Source organism: Pan paniscus, chromosome 5 (genome assembly GCF_029289425.2).
Source record: "Pan paniscus chromosome 5, NHGRI_mPanPan1-v2.0_pri, whole genome shotgun sequence".
NCBI lineage: Eukaryota > Metazoa > Chordata > Mammalia > Primates > Hominidae > Pan > Pan paniscus.
In genome coordinates, this window is record NC_073254.2 from 31,359,085 (window position 1) to 31,383,647 (window position 24,563).

Consider the following 24,563-nt stretch of genomic DNA (forward strand, 5'->3'; position numbering starts at 1 on the left):
TTGTGCTTTTAAATTCAAACCTCTACCTTAGCAGCCATATCATAGTCACAAATTAACTATATGGCAAGTAATCTGTATGATTACTTTGGGTTCTCAGATGACTTGCTATGTATTTAATGAAGTAAAATTGTAAGTCAAGTCAGATATAGGTAGGTACAATAATATTAACAAATGTAATCAAAAGATTTGTCTATTTTAAAGACTCAAGAAAGACAATTATACCCAATTAACACATACATTCATATGAAGGGTACAAATACCTAATTTTTGGAAAACATTTCATATAATTTTGGCCATTGTAAATATATAAATAATAATAAGAAGAAGACCACTACCGCCACCACCAACAACAAAAACAATAGCAACCACTTTCTAAAACATGAAGGCTAAGGAATAAGCAGTGTGCTGGGCACTTTACCTGTATTCCATTGTGTTCTTACAGGTACTTCCATGTTCTATATTTTCACTTTAGAGATGTGGAAACTGAAGCTCAGGCTAAGTAATGGGCCCAAGATCTCAAATTGGCAGATCTGGGTTCAAAACCTTAGTCAGAACAAGCCCAGACCTCCCATACAGGCAGAGGTCTTTGCAGATGGGACGATATGGATAGATAAGCTTTCTCCTCTACTTAAGCTCAGTGTATCTGTACACTGAGTAGCCATGTAGCATAATGGTAGAGTGCACGGGCTCTGGAGCCAAAGCTCTAAGTTCAGATTTCAGCTCTGCCACTCACTAGTGCGTGCCCTAACTTCTCTGTGCCTCTCAGTGGCCTCAGCTCTGAAGATGAGAACCGTAATAGTACCAGAAGAACTGATATCTACCTACTAACAGGGCCACTGTGAGGATTAAATGAGTTACTACACATACAGCACAAAGAACATCAGAGATGTGAGCAAATGTTTAGTATCCTTTGAAATACTAAAAAGAGCACTGAATTTGAAGTCCAGTGGTCTCTGCCATTGATCTACTGTATGAGCTTAGGCAAGTCCCTCAAGCTTCCTGAGCTCCACTGTCCTCATCTGTAAAAATGGGATACCAGCGGCCTTGCTTCCTTTCCAGAACATCACAAGAAACAAGCAATGGAAGACAAGGTATGTGAAAGGGCTTTGGAAGCTAAAAAGTGCTATATATACCATGTACATGTGAATTATCGTCATCAACTTTCAGCCTCTCAAAGCCAAAGAGGTCAATCTCTATTCCATTCTCTCCTGCCTGAGAATTTAACACTAAGCATCAGTTCCAAAACCTGGACACTGAACTGCTGATCATAACAGAACACACGTCCAGTCACCCAGGACTTGATCAAACAGAACTCTATTAACTACCTCCTTCTGCACACCCACCGTGAGAACGTAATTGATGCTCATCACGGCCCTAAAGCACTCCAAGACTCTGAAGTACCTTCAGGGAAAGATTAAATTATGTTCAGCCTAGTTTATTATGAAGTGTATTTAATTATACTGAAATTCTTTGAAAATTGGTGACCTAGGAAAAGCACAGAGAGTAAGTCACACGCTCTCTGGTAACTGGAAGCCTCTCCTCACCAGTCCACCCCCAGTCACCCTTCACAGAGTTAATTGTAAAAAATACAGTCCACCCTAGGGTAGGAAAAACTGGGATTCCGACACACTAATTATAAAAGTTAAAAGAACTTGGCCTTGCCTAATCTTCAAGGATCACTAATGTGCAGAAATACAAAAGTCAAAACTTGAAACAATGAAAAATTTAATCTACCTAAGATGCCTACATGTTTCAAATAGACTTTTGTTCTTGCTAAGAATGAATTCAATTGTTTGAACAAAAAATAACACAAATATATCACTATCCGATTATCAGTACTCAAAAGTATAAAAACAGAGGAGTAAGTTAGTATTATGCTCCTGAGAAGAGGAAATTAACATTTAGTTTACTGGGTAAGTTTTGTCACTTCTTTTTCTTTTTTCTTTTTTTTTTTTTTTTAAGAGACGGAGTCTCGCTGTGTCGCCAGGCTGGAGTGCAGTGGTGTGATCTTGGCTCACTGCAAGCTCCGCCACCTCCTGGTTCTAGCAACTCTCCTGCCTCAGCCTCCCAAGTAGCTGGGATTACAGGTGTGTGCCACCACGCCCAGCTAATTTTTTGTATTTTAGTGGAGATGGGGTTTCACCATGTTGCCCAGGCTCGTCACAATTGTCCCTTCTTTAAAAGAAATTATGTCTACGTTAATGAGGAATGTAACAAAATAATGAAAGGCTAAACTGTATTATGGTTGTAAAAGCACAGCTATTTACTTTGTTTAAATTATTTCAACACTGTAGAATTATGTTATCTTTTCCGATTAGAAACTGGGAAACACACGTCAGCCTTAAGGACTACATTTCAGAGCTGAGAGAGAAAACAAGTGGTCGTCTACAATAACCTTCTATCCAACTCACATCTCCTCTCTGGAGAATTCCTGATAAGAGGGTCCTACTACCTCTGTTTGAACATCTCCAGTGACAGAGGTTTCACTGCTAAATCAATCAGCTTGTTCCATTTTTAGACAGTCCTGATTGCCAGAATGTTCCTCCTCAAGTGGAGTCGAACTCTCCCTAGGGTTAACTTCCCTCCTGTTCTTAGTTCTTGGTTGCGTACTCTACCACCACTTCAGTAAGTGATTTCACTTCCTGTCAGGCCCTTTGCTAGCCTCACTCATTTTATCAGTTAGGTAATGACTGGCTTCTATTCACAATTGTCACTGTTATTCTGTGAACCACAGTGACCATTCTTCACAACCACCTACCACCCACTGAAGTGGTGGCTCTTGGGCACCATGGCTCTTGGGGACCACGGCTCTATGGAGACTATGATGGGCATGGTCCTAAGGCCATTATGGGATATTTTGGACTTTACTGGGGTCCTGCCATCACATACACTGTTTCTCTGAGAAACTTAGACTTACAATCTTTCTGAAAAGGATACATTATAAATTAGTATTTCTACTTTTGGGAAAAATCTGTTTCACGAGAAACAAGGCGTAATTTATCACTCTGTCTTTTAAGCAGTCTTATGAGCCAAGTCAGTGTTTTGATGCATGCATAAAAATTCCATAGCTCCTCCTCCTGCAGTAGAAGCAGAAGTAGCAGAGCTGGCAAACCTGTAGTATCCAGATGACTACCTCTGTTTCCTGGAATAACAGAAGCTGAAGATGAACAGGTCATCATCTCCCAGGTACCACCCGAGTACCCAAGCAAGCCCACCAGGTGTGTGGGACAATTCTAGAGCCCTGGGCCCAGCCTAGGACTGAGACAGCTTCTGAAGTTCTTAGTCTACATCTAACAGGCCTGTCTTTCCTCCTTGCTGTGGTTAACACTGAAGTTCTAGAAAATGTCCTATTAGTACCTTCATCTTGAGAGGTGAATGATTTAAGCAGAGAAGTGACTGTATTTATTTTTATTTTATCCAATGTCCATTTGGGCAGTTACTAAACTTAAAAATGCAGCCTGGGCAACAGAATGAGACCCTGTCTTTACAAAAAATAAATTAAAAACAAAAAATAAGTGTGGTCGCACAAGTCTGTAGTCCTAGCTACTCAGCAGGCTGAGGCGGGAGGATCACTGGAGCCCAGGAGTTCGACACTACAGTGAGCTATGATGGCACCACTACCCTCTGGCCTGGGCAACAGAGTGAGACTCTGTTTCTCTCTATATATATACAAATAAATAAATGAATAAATAAATAAATAAAATGTAATATGATAACATATAAATATCATGTATACCGACAGTCCTTACTTTATATATTAATGTCTTATTTAACCCTGGACAGCTCTCCTGGGCTCTCTTAGCCTTCACCACTCAGAACATGGCTATGAATGCCTCAGGCCACACTGGCTAGGTGGAGAGAGCTAGGAATGAGAATTAATGTATATGATTCAGCTTAGTGATTTTATAAGATTGATTATCTGGTTTCTCTTAAGTTTACAGATATAGGCAAATATGAAAGGAGATTGAAGACATGACAACCAAGACAAGTAGATAGGACAGAGGCTGTGGCATCGAGAAGAATTATGAGCTTTTGAGGCATCAGGACGCTACTATGTCGAGGTAATAACTTCACAGAAATGACAATAAGTCTCCAAGAAAAAAAGTTAAATTATATTCACTATATAGTAGCACTCTACTTAGGAAGGGAGGAAATTTTATCATACATTTTACAATGATTTCTGCCTGAAAATGTGGAGTTTTCTCCCCTTTCTAACAATGTCAGCATCAATGCATTTAAATAATATTCTGAGTAAATATACTATCTGGAAGCAGTTATTCCAGGAGTCTACAAAATTAAATATTTAAATCTTTACTAGAGAAATATGGAAGTAAGAACAAAAGTGAATAATCGTTGAGGAACTCTTAAGAATTACGGTTTTGCGTTCTCTGTGTAGAGAGGAGCCTGTGATGGGAAAAAATAAATTTCCTTTTTGACCTACTGGTTAGTGCTGTCATAAAGCCCTCCAGCCTAGGCGACCTGAGAGAATTTTTAAAACCCTCTTTTCAGAATAGTGGAAAAGGTTTTCTCCCCTTCTCATTTCCAAGAGAAAGGTAGTGTTGACCCTAAAAGCTAAGAGAGGAAAAGACTAGATGTGTGTTGTGGAATCCTTTCTCGACTCTTCTTTCTCTAATATTCTTGCTATGTAAACATGGTAGTTCCATCAGTAAGAGTTTTAAGGAAGCGTTGGCGAGGCTTGCTCACTCTTTGGGACGCCACACTGTCACAATGAGTAGCACCAACACCACCACGTTACAGTGGAAACGCCACAGCGGAGCTAGTAACAGAGTGTTAGTATTAGCGGGATGAATACACCTGCTGGTGCAATTCAGGTGAATTTCCATAACAGAACATACATTAGTTAATTTTGCTTTAGATTATGAATTGGGAAAATTCCTTAGCATATTATTAGCATATTATCATATCAGCATAACAACAAGTATTAAGGACACAAAAATTCTAATTACAAGTAAGTTTTTGTCACCAAACTTATAATTTCCACTTCTTCAACTATCTGTTTGCTTTTTTACCCTTGGACTTGTCTAAGACTCTACTCAGGCCTTCTCTTCCCTTCAAATCCCAGTTAAGGAGACACCATTTAGAATATAGCTGTTGATTCATCTTTTTAACAGCACTCTTTTTTTTTTGGTACAAAAATCTCTAGGGCTTTTCTTCTTTCCACTTAAATCCTTTTTCCCACCCAGTGCTCTCTGAAGAGCTAAGGCTAACTTTTTCCTTTTCTAAAGATCTTTTTTTTCCTATGCTGTTTCCCCATAGTTCCACCCGCCCCTCCCCCACCCTCTTCATGTCTCATATAAAAACAACACTCTCACTGGGCTTAATCCCCAAATGTTTTTAATTGACTCATTTGGTGAGGCTCTCTCTAGCTAAATGAACAGTCTGCCTTTTCAAAGGAACCAAACATTTCTTCCTTCTGAATATTTTAAACTCTTCTAACAAAGCCAAACATGGATTAAACAGCATTACATAAGTCTCTTCAGAGCACCTAAGTTCAAATTAGGAATCAAGTCCCAATAACCAATGGGACATGGATACTGTTTTCACCAATAAATAGCCACCCCATCAAGCTGCCCCATCGACTAGGAAGAGGCCCACTCAGGCACCCGGAAGCTTTGCCCCAGAGAGCAGAATGAGGTCCCTTCCTGAAACTATACCACTGCTCTGCAGACACATCTCACCCACAGTGCTTTCCTGTTGCCAGGAGCACCGGGAGGGAATATTTGCCCATTCTAATCATCCCTTCTAATGGCGCAGCAAGAGATCATGCACAGAGGTGACGGGGAAAGAAAGAGCAGTGCCACTACTCTGTGGTTAACTTTTCACCTGTATTGTGAATTAACTACACTCATTATTCATTTAAACAGCACCTAAAGAACCTTCAAGTCTAAACACATCACTCTATCATTAGTGACTGTTGCTGAAGAAGGGCTTCACCGAAATATGATTGTATTAACATGTGAGGAAGCTGAAATGAATTTTCTTTAGAGCAGCTCATAGTACCAACCACTCCCTGCCCCTCCCATTCTCACTCCCAGTACCTGGGAGATGATGCTTCATTGTTCTAAGCTTAGACTTAATACAATACTGCACTTTTCTTAAACAAATAAACCTTTTGCTAAAGTGGATTAAAACATCTCAACAGCTACGGCACACATGCAGTCACTAAAGACTGTTCAGCATATAGACAGATAATTTCCACAGTATATGGTTTAAGAAGTTAAACAGAAAGTTAACAGAAAAACTGTTCTTGAAGTATGAGAATGATTAAGTGGAAATGTTAAATTTTCAAGGCAAAGTATTTTTTAAATAACCTCAAAAATTTAAAAAAAAAAAAAAAAAAAGATCTTCACTGAAGCTAAAAAGACATGACCAGTGAAGGAAAAGCATTAAATTAGGAGTCTGGAGTCTGGTTTTCAGCCTCAGCCATCAAACAAACAGGCTGTGTGTTGTAGGAGTGGTCATTTAACCGCACTAAGCCTCAAATGTCTCCTCTGTAAAATTAGAACATGAGGTTCAATTAAAGCCGTTTAAGCTTTAAAATTCTACGATTGTCCGTCCAATTCAATAAAATAAACTGTATTTAATAATACCTGCTTTTTCAACTAAGCTAATTGTTTAAAAGGCAGAAAATCTAACCAGAAAAGAATAAAAAATGTTTAACTTGTACAACATAAACTTTGTCCAGAAATCAGTATCTGCTCTTCCAAAGAAAAATAGCCTTTTGTTTTCTATTGTTCAGTGTACAGCTTACCACTAAGCAAGGAATAAATGTGGGGCTACAGTTCATCTGTATGTGCCAGCATGTTACTTTCAAGGGTTCAGTAGCTCCACGGCAGAAAGAAACTTCTCTATTACTCACTATTAAACTGCATTTCAAAACCTACAAAAACAGCTCCAAAATTAAGCCAGCAAAATGTTGCTGTCATCCATCTGAACCTGTTAGAAATCTCAAGCTCGTCATAGAATCTTTGACCTCACCATTCAATGTTTTACAAATTGAGTAACTATGTCCCTGTCATTTACTACTAAAATGACAAAAATAAAAATAAAAGGTAAAGAGAACACTGAAGGTTAGGAGTAGGTGAGGATGGGAAAAGGGAAGAACAAACATGTCCGGCTGAATTCAGAGCTAGATTCCAAGTGGGTTTCAGGGAGGACTGAAGTCAGAGAACTGCAAATGTTGTTTCACCATCTGTTTATTCACAGCTTTACCTTTGACTCATCAGAGTGAGGTCTGAAAACTGTTTGTGGGTCATAGTAAAAAGAGTTCTGAAGGACAATGTGACTTCCAGGGAGAGGTAAGCCAACCTACACTGCATGAGCCAGCAGAGCAGACACTGAAAGGTGATAAGAAGAAAAAGAAGCACTTGTTTTTATTAACGTAAGACCTCACCAACTTCCTCAGACTTCCCCAAAGGAAATGTCAGACTCGCATGATTCTGAGTAAGAATCAACTGTGTCCCTTAGAAGAAAAACATCCCAAATTCAGTGATAATCGTGGGCCATTCTTTTTGACCAAATAGATTTTGCTCACCAACATTTTTTTAATGTAAATTTCCCAGTAGGAAGCAACACAGTACAGAGTTTTAAAAAATAAAATTCTTAATCCGCTCAGGATGAAACACACTACTTAAAATAAACTGAATGACACCTAAAATGATCCGCTGAATGAAAAGAAAAGCTATTCCAAGTCACAAAATAAACTATTATTAAGCCATGGAAGCTTACTCTGTATTCTCACTCTCCTTTTCAGTGACATTTTTATGAAACACATGTGGTAGGCAGTTTGTGCTTTGCAGCAGAGAAAACTCAAATAATGCTTTCCCAATTAAAAAAATCCTGGGGTCTTCCAGGACCGGCCCTTCCTTCTTCTCCTCCATGCTGGTCAAACTGGCGATCTGGACAGGCTCTTTGGAGCAAGGTGCTCAATTCTTGAAGAATAGTATTGGCAAGGACTTGGGGATGTACTTCTCTGCATCTGGGGTGCAGAAAAGATAAGAACACAGTCCCTGTTTTGCCTCTGCCCCTGTTCTTATGTTTCTGCTGGTGCACATCTTGCTGTGCTCTGCAACCCCCACCCGCCGACCCCTTACGGCTATTCCTACTCGCTGCCTGACAACATGATCAAAGGAGGGTGGAAGAGGAGAGCCAAGTTTAATAACCTTACCAGGAGATCAGATTGTCTGGGGCCAAGCAGAAGTCCTGAGATAGCTGCTGAATCCTGGCCATTTACAGAGCAGCACAAAACTAGTCCTGTTCCTTTTCCTGCCGCGGTTGCCATGGCCGACCCAAACAATATACCCCAGCTTCAGCCTCCTTTGGCTTCCTAACCGCCACCCACAGACCTCCAAACGTGGGCAGGAGGAGGTGAAAACTGCTCACCGATGGGAATTGAGGAGCTAGGTAGAGGATGGAAAGGGGATCTGGGCTGCAGATCAGCCCGGAGGGTGTAACGTGGTAAGCAGACGTGCTGCTTTTAGCTGCTAGGCTTTGCTTCTGTGAGTTTTCACCTCATTTCTAAGTGGAAAACAGATCTTAAGAAGAAAAAGAAACCAGCTAAAACCCCAACTTGGGACAATTACTATCACCTTTAAACTTTGGTTTTAGCACCTTTAAACTCTGGAATGAACCGTGAACCAGCAAAACAAATGGAAAAAAACAAAAACAAAAAGCAGCGACCTCCTGGGTATGGTAATATCTGAACAGAAGCGAGGTTTGGGAGGGGATGTTGGCATCAGGGTGATAAACCCTAGGAATGGCATACGTGTTGTGACGTTTTGGTTTAAAACAAGTTCCTATTTGAAGATGCCATTAAAAAAGTTTAGATACAGAAACTACACAAAGAAAGAGACAGAGGAAAAAAGAAGATTACCCTAAAAATAAACCACCAATGAATTTTTTATGACACATGTTGAAACTAACAACAGACTAGCCCAGGGAATGGCGCTCAGGCGATGGAGCACCTATGCTCTGGGACAAGCATGGCCACTGTCCAGCTAAGCAAGCCATTAACCCTTTTGGCCATTCACTTCTTCATCTATAAAGGGGGCAGAGAAGGGGAGAAGGAGTAGGCTGTCTTTAAATTCCTTTACACACAAGACAGGGATGCCCTCTCTCACCACTCCTATTCAACACAGTGTTGGAAGTTCTGGCCAGGGCAATCAGGCAGGAGAAGGAAATAAAGGGTATTCAATTAGGAAAAGAGGAAGTCAAATTGTCCCTGTTGGCAGATGACATGATTGTATATCTAGAAAACCCCATTGTGTCAGCCCAAAATCTCCTTAAGCTGATAAGCAACGTCAGCAAAGTCTGAGGATACAAAATCAATGTGCAAAAATCACAAGCATTCTTATACACCAATAACAGACAAACAGAGAGTCAAATCATGAGTGACCTCCCATTCACAACTGCTTCAAAGAGAATAAAATACCTAGGAATCCAACTTACAAGGGATGTGAAGAACCCCTTCAAGGAGAACTACAAACCACTGCTCAACGAAATAAAAGAGGATACAAACAAATGGAAGAACATTCCATGCTCATGGAAAGGAAGAAGCAATATCGTCAAAATGGCCATACTGCCCAAGGTAATTTATAGATTCAGTGCCATCCCCATCAAGCTACCAATGACTTTCTTCACAGAATTGGAAAAAACTACTTTAAAGTTCATATGGAACCAAAAAAGAGCCCGCATCACCAAGTCAATCCTAAGCCAAAAGAACAAAGCTGGAGGCATCACGCTACCTGACTTCAAACTATACTACAAGGCTACAGTAATCAAAACAGCATGGTACTGGTACCAAAACAGAGATATAGATCAATGGAACACAACAGAGCCCTCAGAAATAATGCCACACATCTACAACTATCTGATCTTTGACAAACCTGACAAAAACAAGAAATGGGGAAAGGATTCCCTATTTAATAAATGGTGCTGGGAAAACTGGCTAGCCAAATGTAGAAAGCCGAAACTGAACCCCTTCCTTACACCTTATACAAAAATTAATTCAAGATGGATTAAAGACTTAAATGTTAGACCTAAAACCATAAAAACCCTAGAAGAAAACCTAGGCAATACCATTCAGGACATAGGCATGGACAACGACTTCATGTCTAAAACACCAAAAGCAATGGCAACAAAAGCCAAAATTGTCAAATGGGATCTAATTAAACTAAAGAGCTTCTGCACAGCCAAAGAAACTACCATCGGAGTGAACAGGCAACCTACAGAATGGGAGAAAATTTTTGCAATCTACTCATCTGACAAAGGGCTAATATCCAGAATCTACAAAGAACGCAAACAAATTTACAAGAAAAAAACAAACAACCCCATCAAAGAGTGGGCGAAGGATATGAATAGACACTTCTCAAAAGAAGACATTTATGCAGCCAAAAGACAAAAAATGCTCATCATCACTGGCCATCAGAGAAATGCAAATCAAAACCACAATGACATACCATCTCACACCAGTTAGAATGGCGATCACTAAAAAGTCAGGAAACTACAGGTGCTGGAGAGGATGTGGAGACATAGGAACACTTTTACACTGTTGGTGGGACTGTAAACTAGTTCAACCGTTGTGGAAGACAGTGTGGCAATTCCTCAGGGATCTAGAACTAGAAATACCATTTGACCCAGCCATCCCATTACTGGGTATATACCCAAAGGAGTATAAATCATGCTGCTATAAAGACACATGCACACGTATGTTTATTGCGGCACTATTCACAATAGCAAAGACTTGGAACCAACCCAAATGTCCAACAATGATAAACTGCATTAAGAAAATGTGGCACATACACACCATGGAATACTATGCAGCCATAAAAAATGATGAGTTCATGTCCTTTGTAGGGACATGGATGAAGCTGGAAACCATCATTCTCAGCAAACTATTGCAAGGACAAAAAACCAAACACCGCATGTTCTCACTCATAGGTGGGAATTGAACAATGAGAAGACTTGGGCACAGGAAGGGGAACACCACACCCCAGGGCCTGTTGTGGGGTGGGGGGAAGGGGGAGGGATAGCATTAGGAGATATACCTAACGTAAATGACGATTTAATGGGTGCAGTACAACAACATGGCACATGTATACATATGTAACAAACCTGCATGTTGTGCACATGTACCCTAAAACTTAAAGTATAATTTTAAAAAAAATTCCTTTATAACTCTATATTTCTCTTTATAACCTCTATGAAAAGTATTGCAACTAGGTTTGAACAAAATCATGTAAATAAAAGACTTGGAGACTAACATCTTAATTTTAACAATGACTATACTGGGCTGTGGGGGTAAATGTTTCCTTTCTTTACTCAGTTTAGGAAACTGTGCCTATAATAAATAGTACATCTATGGTGAATGTACTTAATGCCACTGAAATGCATATTTAAAAATGGTTAAAGTGGGTTGGGCACAGTGGCTCACGACTGTAATCCCGGCACTTTGGGAGGCCGAGGCAGGTGGATCACCTGAGGTCAGGAGTTTGAGACCAATCTGGCCAACATAGTGAAACCCCGTCTCTACTAAAAATACAAAACTAGCTGGGTGTGATGGTGCACGCCTGTAATCCCAGCTACCCGGGAGCCTAAGCCAGGAGAATTGCTTGAACCTGGGGGGTGGAGGTTGCAATGAGCTGAGATCACACCACTGCACTCCAGTGCAGGCAACAAGAGCGAGATTCCATCTCAAAAAAACAAAACAACAACAACAACGGTTAAAGCAGCAACTTTTATGTTAAGTATCTCTAACTACCATTTAAAAACTTAAATCTGTATAAGAGAGCAGGCAAAAAACGTCATGGAGCCTACACTGTACAAATGTTTTGGAGGTGCGCACTGAGTTAAAAATAAAAAACATGGAATTTATTTTCATTTCCTATCTAATTTGGTCTCCAGGGCCTGCTAAGTACAGTTTCCATTTCTACTCGGGTACAAGAGAAATGGCTTATTTGCTGTTTTACGGAGCAGTTCCTTAACTATCATTGCCTCTTTCTCCCCCTTTCCCCCCAAAATTGACTGTCGGTCTACAGAATCAGTTAAGTGCTACAAATCACTACTAACAGCTCCTGCAAGGCGCTCCCTCTAAGAATCTGTACAGATCAAAATCTCAAGTGCTTACTTGCCCAGGGACTGCCATAATTTGAGGTGTTGCTTCTTTTTAAAGTATAAAAAACAGATGCTCTAAGCTGATGAAAGTAAATGTCCTTTCAACACATCTCTTCCCTAGCACTTGAAAATCTTACCAACAAGAAGTACTTCCCACACTCCGGTCGGTAATTTCTGCACTTTTTTACTTTTCCTTTGAAGCCACAGTGCAATGTGATTCTACACCCGGGGTGAAACAATTCCTTACGGGGAGCCTTTGGAGAGCACCCCAAACAAGGGGGCTGCTGGAATTCAAGTGTGATGCCCAAGGAGACTGTCTCCCTACCTCAGAGCTGAAGTGATCAAATGCTTCTTGACAACCTTCACAAGAAGTCTCAAAGTTACACACACAGGCTTAGTCATTTCCAAACGTTTGCACCAATGTGCAGAACTTTTCCTGCCCTGCTCTCTAAGCACTCAGCGAGGGGGAGGGGGCACAGTGCAAAACAGACCAGTGAATCAAGCGACCACACTGTAGCCCTACACCAGTGCTCTGCAGGCCCCCTTGCCTCCTCAGGCCTCACCTCTCTCATCTGTAATTGCAGAGATTGCACCCAGTGATCCTAAAATCCCTACCCGCTGGAGCATCCTGGGGTCTCTGTGACAGGAATATGACACGATTGCCCACAGCAGTTCACACAGAAGCCAAAATCCAGGTAGTGTGAGCCTATGCTGGGACTTGGGGGAGGGCTGAAGTGAAGGCAGGGATCAGAGGGTGAGCAAAGAAATTAATGATACAGAATTCCAGACCTACTTCAAACAATAGCCCTACTGTTTTGCTCACCCCACACTAGGTTTTAGGGAGAGAGATACAAGGATACCTCGTCCTCTGTGAGGTGACTCAACAGTCACAGACCAAAACTGAATGATGGAGCAGAATAAAATCAAGTAATTTAAACATCCACATAGTCCAATTCTTTCCCTGATCCAGTAAGTCACAGAGGCCTTTCCTGAGATCCAGACCTATTTATACAAGTGCAGGCCGGGCACCTTTCCCTGAAGGTCCCACTCAGTTATTCTCTTGGTTCCCCAATCACAGTGAGTGGTGTCATTTGCCCATTCACTTCCTCAAACCAGACACTACCCCCCTCTCATTCACTTCCAATATCTAATTGCTCATCAAGTCCTCTAAATCCTTGCTTATTAACATCTCTCCAATCTGCCCATTCTTTCCATTCTGTCACTTCCATTGCCACTCCAAACTCCATGAGAACAAGGGGCCTGTCTGTCCTGGTCCCTGCAGAAGCCGCAGCACACAGACCTGTGATTAGCATGAAGCAGGTGCTCTGTGGTTGTGGAATTTTCAACATTCCTCTGTCACCTGGATTTCTACAACTGCTTCCTCTCTGGTCTCCTTGCCCACCACCTGGTCCCTTATCATGCCAAATGCATAGCACTAACAGAATGAAATCACTGAAACACACACCTGACTTTTCACATCCCTACAGTCCTTGAATGGGTCTACATTGCATCCAAGATAAAATCCAAGATCTCTGCTTGGCTCACAAGGGCCCTTCCTGATCAAGACCTTGAGCCCCTCCAGCGCTGTCAGGCCTGCCTCACTATGGACCTACCAAACTGCTTATTGCTCCTTCAGCCCATCCATATAATACTATTTTGCACTTCTTTTGTCTTTCTTTGCCCAAGCTTGTCTGAACAACTCCTCATTCTGAAAAGCTTGGACTGAAGGATGTGCTCTGCAGGCCTTCTCAGCACCCTTTCCTCCAGTCAACCTGACTCAGGTATGAAACATACCCTACCATAATGCTTAACAGAGAGCAATGATTAATCTGTTGCCTGCTCCCAGTACTGGAGGTCAAAGACCACATCCTATCTTATGCTTTAGCCTCAATACCTAGAGCAGAATTTGCCGCCCAATATGTATGCAAGAAATCTTTGTTGAATTAATGAAGAATGGAGAAAGAGAATGAGAGGCAGAGAGAAAGAAAGAGATCTTAAAGAAAGAGAGGGCCGGGCACAGTGGCTTATGCCTGTAATCCCAGCACTTTGGGAGGCCGAGGCAAGTGGATCACGAGGTCAGGAGTTCAAGACCATCCTGACCAACAAGGTGAAACCCTGTCTCTACTAAAAACACAAAAAAATGGTCCGTGCGTGGTGGTGCACACTTGTAATCCTAGCTACTCAGGAGACTGAGGCAGGAGAATTGCTTGAACCCAGAGGCGGAAGTTGCAGGGAGCCGAGATTGCACCATTGCGCTCCAGCCTGGGCGACTGAGCAAGACTCCAACTCAAAAAAAAAAAAAAAAAAAAGGAAGAAAGAAAGAGGACCCTGAGAGGGTTAAGTGCTTTATTCAGGGCTAAATAAACCAGACTGGGACCAGAATTCAGGCCTCCTAACTTTCTCTGATGGATCCTCCTTCTTCCAATCCATCCCATAAATGCTTTTCAAATTTCTCTTCTCTTCACTTTATCACCTCCCGCTAGACGAGCTTCTACAGTTTTCCTAACAACTATTGAATCTCTATCATCTCTTTTCAATCCTAGACTTAGATATACAATTTTCTGTCACCTAAATGTCTCATTGGCAGCTCAAATTCAAAAGATGAAGAAATGAAATAATTACATTTCTAACCACCCTGCCACCAAGAAAAAGAAGTTGTTCCTCCTCAGGAATCTGTAGGCTCCTCCTCCCCATTCATACAGTCAGCACTTGAGACAGAAATGTGGAAGCTAGCATCTATTTTTTTTAATTACTATTTCTATACTAGGACATATACCATATGTTTTACATGTCTTATTTCATTTAAAATGGCAGAACCAAACCTGGGTAAGAAGTCATGCAAATGGAATTTGGGAGGGAAGAGAATAGGGTAGGAAAAAATAAAAGAAATCTGATATTTGCCACTCATACTTGGCACCATCAACTTCTCTTTTTCTCAAACTCCTCAAATACAACACCAAATCCTCCTGGTTGTTCCACCAGTCCTCCCACTCTACTGCCACTACTCTAACCTGGACCCTCCTAAAGTCTCCTGGACTTCTTCAAGAGTACCTAGATGGTCTGTCTCAATAACACCCCAATGAATTCTATCTTCTACTCTGCCCAGAGAATGAACTTTCTAAAAGTAGAAGTCATTTCCGGTTCCAAGCAAGGTGGGGAAGTTGCACAGGCTAGAGGTTGATGCATCTGAGAGTTATTTTCCATGTGATGGGGAATTCTTGCAGGAAAGAAGGTGGTTAAGTCTCAGTAGAGGGAACACTGGGGAAAATAGCAGACTGAGAGAGAAGAGGTCCAATGGTTATGAGTGGGGGAGTCATTTGGGGAACTTAAAAATTACTGATAATTTTTAGACATAAAGGAAACTATGTTTATATCTAAGTTTATGTTTAAATAAAGGTATAAATGCTACAAGAATAAAATAAAATGTGTTCGGGAAAAAAAATCCAATCTATCCAAAGGAAGAAAGCAAAACAAAACGAAACAAAAAGTAAAGCCAAGTAGAAAACATTAAATGAAGCTAAAAATCTTAATAAAAATGATTACAGTAAGGATAACTGGGTATAAAGTCACTAATCAAATAACAGAGACAAGTACAGAGCTATGCACAATATGTGGTAGTGGGGAAGAATGATGCGTGTAAAATGAACATATACAATGACATTAAAACTAAAAGATTTTTAAAAAAGAAAATATAAGCAAAACTAAAAACAAAAGCCAGGATAGCACTCTGAATATCAGACAAAATGGAATGTAAGGTTAAAAGCATTATAAATGATGGTGAGGGACATCCTAGGCTGGCAAAAGGAACAACCAATAAAGATAATTTTATAATCATCAACATACATGCATCTAACAAAATGGCACAGAGATATTTTAAGCAACAACTATGAAGAGAAATAAATAAATAAATATGTAATTAGCAATTACGGAAAAAAGGGAAGCTTAAAAATTCCCCACATGTCTGTGAATTAAAATGTTTACTACTAGACAATTCCCAGAGGAAATAAAATGGAAATACAAAATACTGAGTTAAGTGACAATAAAAGTATATATCAAAATTTGTACAATGCAATTAAAACATGAGGGCTCATTGCAAGACCTCGGCTGAAGTCTGAACAGCCTGCAGCTCTTGTAGCCATCTTCAGATCAGTAGATTTCTAGACAAGGAGAATTGCCAGAGTTAAAGGGTCGTTTCATAATAATTAAAGGGTGTACTTATTAGGAAGATACATCAATCTTAAAAGTGTGTGTACCTAGGAACAGAAAAAAAAAAGAAGACGTTCAAATCAGTGATATAGAGAAAGGAAAGCAAGCCAGGCACGGTGTCTCATGCCTATAATCCTAGCACTTTGCGAGGCCAAGGCAGGTGGAACACCTGAGGTCAGGAGTTCAAGACCAGCCTGGCCAACGTGGTGAAACCCTGTCTCTACTAAAAATACAAAAATTAGCTGGGCATGGTGGTGCATGCCTGTAATCCCAGCTACTTGGGAGGCTGAGGCAGGAGAATCACTTGAACCCAGGGAACAGAGTTTGCAGTGAGCCAAGATTGTGCCACTGCACTCCAGCCTGGGTGAAAGAGCGAAACTCTGTCTCAAAAAAAAAAAAAGAAAAGAAAAGAAAAAGAGAAAGGAAGGAGGAAGGAAAATTAAACCCAAAGTAGGGAAAAAGAAGGAAATAATGAGAAGAACAGAAAGCAAACAGTAGTTCATTCTTTGAAGAGCTTAATAAAATTAATTAACATCTAGCAAAACTAATCACAAAAATAAGTAAATGAAAACATCATTAAAAATGGAAAAGGGGATATCACTATAAATCCTACAGACACTAAATAGATAAGAAGAAAGTATTACTAACAACTTTATGTCAATAAATTTCACAACTTGGATGAAATGAAAAACTTCTTGAAAAATAGAAAGCATAACTTACCAATAGCAAGAATAAACAGAAAATCTGAAGAGTCGGCTATATGTTAAGAAATTGAATTCAGTATCAAAATCCTTGGCACAATGATGATACAACTGTTCTGTATCCTGATTGTGGTGGTAGTTATGCAACTCTACACATGTTAAAATGCATAGAATTGTACATCAAAAAAGGGAATATTTTACTTTATAATGTTTTTAAATTAAATTTTAAAAACTTAGAACCTTCACACAAAGAGAACTCCAAGCCCAAAGATTTCACTGTGGAATTTCATCAATTTTAAGAGGAAAGAAAATCTTACATAAATTCTTTCAGAAAATAGTAAAAAACAGGAGGACTCCACGAATACATTTTATATAATCAGTATTACTAACACTAACACTAAACCCTAGTAAATATTATATAAAGAAACAAAATTACAGACCAATGTTCTTAATAAACATAGTCGCAAAAATACTTAATAAAATGTTAGCCAAAATATCCAGCAATAGGTCAAAATAACACATAATTATAACTGGTTCTTATCCCAGGAACTCAAGTTTGGTTTAACACTTAAAACCAATCAATATAATTCACCACATAAAGCGGAAAACCATATGACATCTCGACAGAGGCAAAAATGAACTGCACAAAATTCAACACACATTCCCGATAAAAACAAACAAACACAAATTCTTAGAAAAAAGAGAATAGAAGGAAACTTCATCAATCCAATAAAAGGCAAATGAAAAACCTACAGCTAACATCATGATGAAATAGTGGTGAAATAGTTAATACTTTCCCTGTACGATCAGAAAAAAAGGCCTGATTATATAAATAATTTGAAAAGGATGATTTAAAAATTACATGTATTATATCGAAAAGCATAAAGTACAATTAAATTTTACCAAAGATATGCAATGTCTCTGCAGGAAAAACAGGGAAACATTCCTGGGAGAAATTCATTAAAAAGGCGGAGAAAGATATACCGTGTTTTTGAATTGAAGTTTCAATATTGTTAAGGTGAATTTTCCTTAAATTTCTCTCTTATGATTCAGTGCAATCTGAACTAACTTCTAACAGGCTTTTTTGGGGGGTAGGGGGATTTATATGGAACTCTGAAGGAGATAGAACACCACCAAAATAATCTTGAGGGAAAAAACAAGACAGAGAGGACTCACGCTATCTGTTTTCAAGATTTACCATAAAGCTATTTAGTTTTTAATTTTAACATTTATTCATTATTTTTGAATTTTATTGTTATTATTTTTGAGACAGGGTCCAGCTCAGTCACCCAGGCCGGAGTACAGTGGCATGATCACAGCTCACTGTAGCCTCAACCTCCTGGGCTCCAGCGATCCTCCTACCTCAGCCTCACCAGTAGCTGGGACTACAGGCACATGCCACCTCACCCAGCTGATTTTTGTATTTTTAGTAGAGATGGGGTTTTGCTATGCTGCCCAGGCTGGTCTCAAACTCCTGAGCTCAAGCAATCTTTCTGCCTCGGCCTCCCAAAGTACTGGGATTACAGGCATGAGCCACCACACCCAGCCTATTATTATTATTTTTAATAGAGACACGGTCTCACTCTGCTGCCCAGGATGGAATGCAATCCTGCAATCACTGTAGCCTCAAACTCCTGGGCCCAAGTGATCCTCCCACCTCAGCCTCCCAAGGTGCTGGGATTACAGGCAAGAGCCACAGAGCCCAGCCCATGACAGTATTTTAATCAAGACAATATAGTATTGACCTAAGTACAGACTGCAGATCAGTGGAACAGAGAGTCTTAAAACACATATAAAACCAAATGATTTTTGCAAAGGTGTGATGGCAATTTCATAAGGAAAGAAAATCACTTCAATAATTGTTGTTTCATACATTTTAATAAAAACTGAATCTTGACCCCTACACCTCATATCTTAATTTGAAATGGCTCATATACTTAAATGTTAAGGCTAAACTAGAAATCTTCCAGGAGAAAACAGGAGGATAACATCTTAGCAACCACAGGGTAAGCAAAAATGTTATAAAGACACAAAAAGCATATATCTTAAAAAATGATAAATTAGACTTCATTAAAATTTAAAGGGGCTCATCAAAAACAGTTTAAAAAATGAAAAAGGTAAGCCAAACACTGAGAAAAAATTCATATTTCTGATAAATGACTTAAAGCCAGACTATATAAAGAACTCATATATATACACATATATATACACATATATATACACACATATATGTAAGTTCACAAAATTAAAAAAAACCATCTATATCTATATAGATATAGATTATTTGTTTTGAGACACGTCATTCTGTTGCCCAGGCTGGAAGTGCAGTGGCACCATCATGACTCACTGCAGGCTTGACCCCTCCCAGGCTCAAGTGATCCTCCCACCTCAGCCTCCTGAGTATCTGGGACTACAGGTGCGTGCCACTGCTGCCGCCTAGTTTTTGTATTTTTAATAGAGACAGGGTTTCACCATGTTGCCCAGGCTGATCTCGAACTTCTAGACTCAAGCAATATGCCTGCCTTGGCCTCTGGCTAGCATTTTTTAAATTAACTGTTGCTACCTGCAACAATACAGATGATCTCAAAAATGATATGCTGAACAAAAGAAAGCAGATACGAAAAAGTACTGACTGAATGATTCCATTTGTATGAAGCTCAAGAACAAACAAAATTCAATTACAGTGACAGAAATCAAAGCAGTGGTTGATGACGGGGAGGTGGAAAGTGACAGGAAGGGGGCAGAGGGGCTCTGGGGTGATGGAAATGTCCCATATCTTGATTAGGATGCTGATTATGTGGATGTATGCATTCATCAAAACTCATTGCGCTGTACGCTTAAGATGTGTTGATTTCACTGTATGTTCTCCAAATAGAAACTAATTTATTAGTGAAAAGAAAGATGTACTTTCTTTTCACTATTAATAATAAATTAATTTATTAGTGAAAAGAAAGATGTACTTTCTACCTGGAGGGTCTGTGGGGATAACCCCTATTCCGTACAAAGGAACAGTGAACATGCTTGAGTGAAAACGGCCACGCAAGGCAGACAGCAAGTGAGAAACGCCTAAGGCAGGGGAAGAACGGTGGTCTGCTACAGTGAGAAGAGAAATAGAGAAGACTGAGTCAGAAGGGGAAGGTATACAGCAAACAGGAAGACACGAGTGAACTGAACGCAAGAAGTAGAAAGTAAGAGACCTAAATTCGTGTTTCCAAATAATCCAGTTACCACATTACACTCAAAAAAAGAACCAAAGGCAGTTTTATTTGGAAATTGTTCTCTTCCTCCCTCGACACCTCTGTTAATCAAATTGGAAGCTAGGGGAGGGAACTGAGTAAAGACAGGGACCTGAACATATCCCTCCGTTTTTGCTTTTTTTTTTTTTTTCTTTTGCCCCTTAATCAGCCACCTTCAAAACAGTGCCCTTCTAGGGCTAACGTCCTGCCTGTGGCATCTGATCACTGATAAACATCAGGAAGTAACTGCCATTTGCCATTTATAGATTTATATGTACCTGCTAGGATAATGAGATTCACAATCTGTTCATTCCCTTAGTAACTGAATGAAACTCACAAATGGCTACGAGGGAGTATCCTAGTTCACTGAAGCCCAAGCTGGCCTCAGGAACCAGAGATAACATTTCTCCTTTTTCCAGCTGAATTACTAAGACAAGCAAGAGATGACTCATAATAAGCATAGTTGATGAAGCAATTAATGCCAACTCTTCCTCTCTGAATCATCCCTTCCAGTGAAAGAATCGCTAGGAGTATTAACCCTGGCTGAAAAAGTAGATGCCATGTGAGCACATTAAACTTTACCAAACAATGGAGTGGTAAGGGAAGAGTTGAAGGGTTTCTGTCCAAACTATCTGAATCTAGAGGGACCGCTCCATGAGTAAGTTTCAATACAATTGCGGTAATCAGCACCGCTTCCTCTATTTCAATTTACAAACGCTGGGTTTACAGGAATAGCTTTCTGAGACATTCCTATAAAATTAGCTTACTCACTGAATTTTTAAAAAGGAGAACAAAGCCAAAGGACGCCATTGGCCTCTGGTGGCGTATGTGTGTGAACAAGCTGATGCTGTGTAGAAATGATGTGTCAATATCATTTGGGCTACTTGTGTGAAAACTGCTCAATCCAAGAGTTACTTCTTGTTTCTACTGACTGAACATGAAGAGAGAACCAAATATTCCAGACAGGGAAAGAATCTCAGAAAACATAGAGTGGAGTGATTTCAGTGTGTGTATATGAAGAAGGGGGAGCAAATATAAAATCCAACTGGATGCTTTTCATCCTCCATGCAGTTCTCCACCCGCTTACTACCCCTCACTTAAAGTGTGGTCCTGGGGCCAGCAGCATCAGTTTCACGGAGGGATTTGTCAGAAATACATATTCTCAGGCTCCACCCTAGAACTATTAAATCAGAACCCCTGGGCCTGGGGCCCAGAAATCTGTGGTCTAAACAATCCTTCCAGGTGCCTCTGATGCAAACATTCAACAAAATGTAATCGTCAAATCTTAACTGGTCCCTGGCCGCGCGTAGTAACTCATGCCTATAATCCCAGTACTTTGGGAGGCCAAAGCGGTTGGATCACATGAGGCCAGAAGTTTGAGACCAGCCTGGCCAACATGTGAAATCTCGTCTTTATAAAAATACAAAAATTAGCCAGGCGTGGTGGTGTGCACCTCTAGTCCCAGCTACTTGGGAGGTTGAGGCAGAGAATCACTTGAACCCAGGAGGCGGAGGTTGCAGTGAGCCAAGATCACACCACTCCATGCCAGCCTGGACGACAGAGTAAGACTGTCGAAAAAAAGAAAGAAAAAAAAAACCACACACCACACACACACACACACACACACACACACACACACACACACCAAAACCTGGCCCCATTTGCACATACTACTGCTACACTCATCCCTCACTCCCACCCACCTTTCGGAGGTAGGCCGCCCATCACTAGATTTAGCAGAGCATCCGCTGACTGAAATGAGACACAGCTAGGAGGCACCCACCACCACCCGCCTTTGTAGAACAGCTACCCAAAAAGACAAGGATAGCAAGTCCCCCGAAGCTTTTCCAATCTATTCCTTTTTGTGATTGTTTTCCTTTTGAAATAGTGTTAACACATTTTAAAATTACATACATATTCATTTTGAAAAATACAGAAATGGCAAAGAAGAAAGTAAAAACCTCCCAGCTGACACTTAACATTTGTCCCATCTTTTTCTAAGCATCAATATATAAATATTTAACAGTATATACATATTACTTAATTTTTAAAATTTGTAATTGTATATGTATGTTCTTGTATACATTCCTTTGAAAGCTCTGTGATGGGTGTAGGCTGAACTGCTGGGCTGTACTGTTTTAGAGCAAAAAAAGATACTCATGCTGTAATTCTAATTTTTCTATGTTTCAAAGGGGGGCTATTAATTTATTAAATTAATTTTTAAAATTTACTCAAGGTGAATTCTTATCCAGATCAATTCCAGGAGTTACGGGGCGTGGAATTTGCCAGATAAGTCACACCATTCTATGCCATCAAGTCACAGGAACTGGCTTCCCTACACTCTAATTTGTGCCTTGTCTGTTGCTTTGGGCATGAAACAGAATGTGGCTTCTTTCATTTCTCACTTCATTACCTAAAGTGGACATACACCTTCCCATACTCCCTCTCCCCTCTCCTTCCCTAACCTATCCCCTGCCCACCCTGGCCCCATTATTTCTCGCTTGGATAACAGGAAGGTCGTACAACTCTCCCTTTTGAACTCATCGTCCACACTGGGTCAAATCTAAAATACATCTGCATATGCCACATCCACTAAAAATCATTACAATAGCTTCTATTTGAACATGAGTATATCCCATCAGCCTGGCCCCATGCTACATGCGTTCAGACATTATCATATCTTTATAACAATCTTAAGAGACAGAGGCTATTATTTTAACGTTAGAGATAAAGACTCTTACAGCTGAGGTATGTTAAATAACTTGCTCAAAGTCACAAAGCTAGTAAAATTTAGCGCAGCTGACTCTGGAACCTATAACATTTGTTAATTCAAAAAATCTCATGACTACTGCCATCAACGGCAGTAGTTCCCAACATTTTCTTCAATCAAAAATGTTGCAGACTTCAGGCACTAGATGTTTAACTCTTAATATCTGTTGATCAAGAAGATGTACAATGGTCAAAAAGATACTATGAACTTAGTAACGTTGTGAATGAATTCTGGCTAATGACTTACAATATCAGCCAGCTACATATATTTGGAAGAAAGCTCCTATTTCTGTTAGTGATTCTGATGACCAAATCTACAGACCATGCTTTGTGTCGGTATGAATGTGCAGGTCCTCTTTTACAAGAAATGTGGTCTCCCATATGTTTTGGAATCTACAGATTAGAAAACCCCTAGAATGTAAGCCAAAGTCCATACTCCTTAGCATTTGAAATGCTGTAAGTTTCCCAGTTTGGCTCCAACTTACTTTTCCAACTAGATTTCCTGTTACCCCATACCACGTCCCCTAAGCCCTACCTCTAGTTGTGTTAGACAAGCATTCCCAAATTACTGGATACCATGCACACTCAAGCCTGGAGGACCACAGCCATTTCTGCTGCAATTCTCTACCTGAAGAACTCAATCTCCTTTGAGACAGAGCTCAAACATCTCCAACCCTATGGAGCCATTCCTGACAACACCCCCACCCCCTCAAGGCTAAATTAACGCATCCTTCGTCCATATGATCACAGCCCTATGATGATAAGTAACACACTACAGATAAAATGACATGCATCTCCGTATCTAGCTATCTGACCACTCTTCTCATCCAAACTTCCCAAGGGCAGGGATTGTGCGTCTTCATCAGTGTCTTAGCCCCTAGCCCCATCCCTGAAATATGGTAGGTACTGTTTGTAAGATTAATAAATGAGTATCAATGCCAAGCTGGCTAGTGATTTTGCCTGGGGAAGTCAGTTTGGAAAATAGCTCTGACCACTAAAGAAGCTTTCTTTCAGTATGTTGTAATGGTTAATCATCTGTAAACCATAAAACTCACAACGTCCTCCAAAAGTAGAAGACAAATACACTAGGAACTGGAAGATCTGAGCTCAGGTCCTGGCTTTCCTACAAACCAGCTGTGTAACTTTGGTCAAGTTACATTCCCTCTCTGATCTTCTGTTTGTTCACTGAATTGTGGCAGGGTTGTGGGGGTGCAAAAGGAGGGCTTCTAGTTCTTCCCTGATGCAATTCTCTGACTTGCAAAGGTATAGACTACAGTTGGCAAACATTTTCTGTTGAGGATCAGATAGTAGATATTTCAGGCTTTCTTGGACTATGGTCTCTTTCACCATGACTCAAATCAAATTCTGCCACTGTAGTGCAAAAACTGCTATAGACATTAGACAAATTATTGGATGTAGCTATGTGCTAATAAAACTTTATTTACAAGAACAGGCTGGATTTGGCCCATGGACCATAGTTTGCCTACTCCTGGTCTGGATGAATGCCTCCATGTTGCCA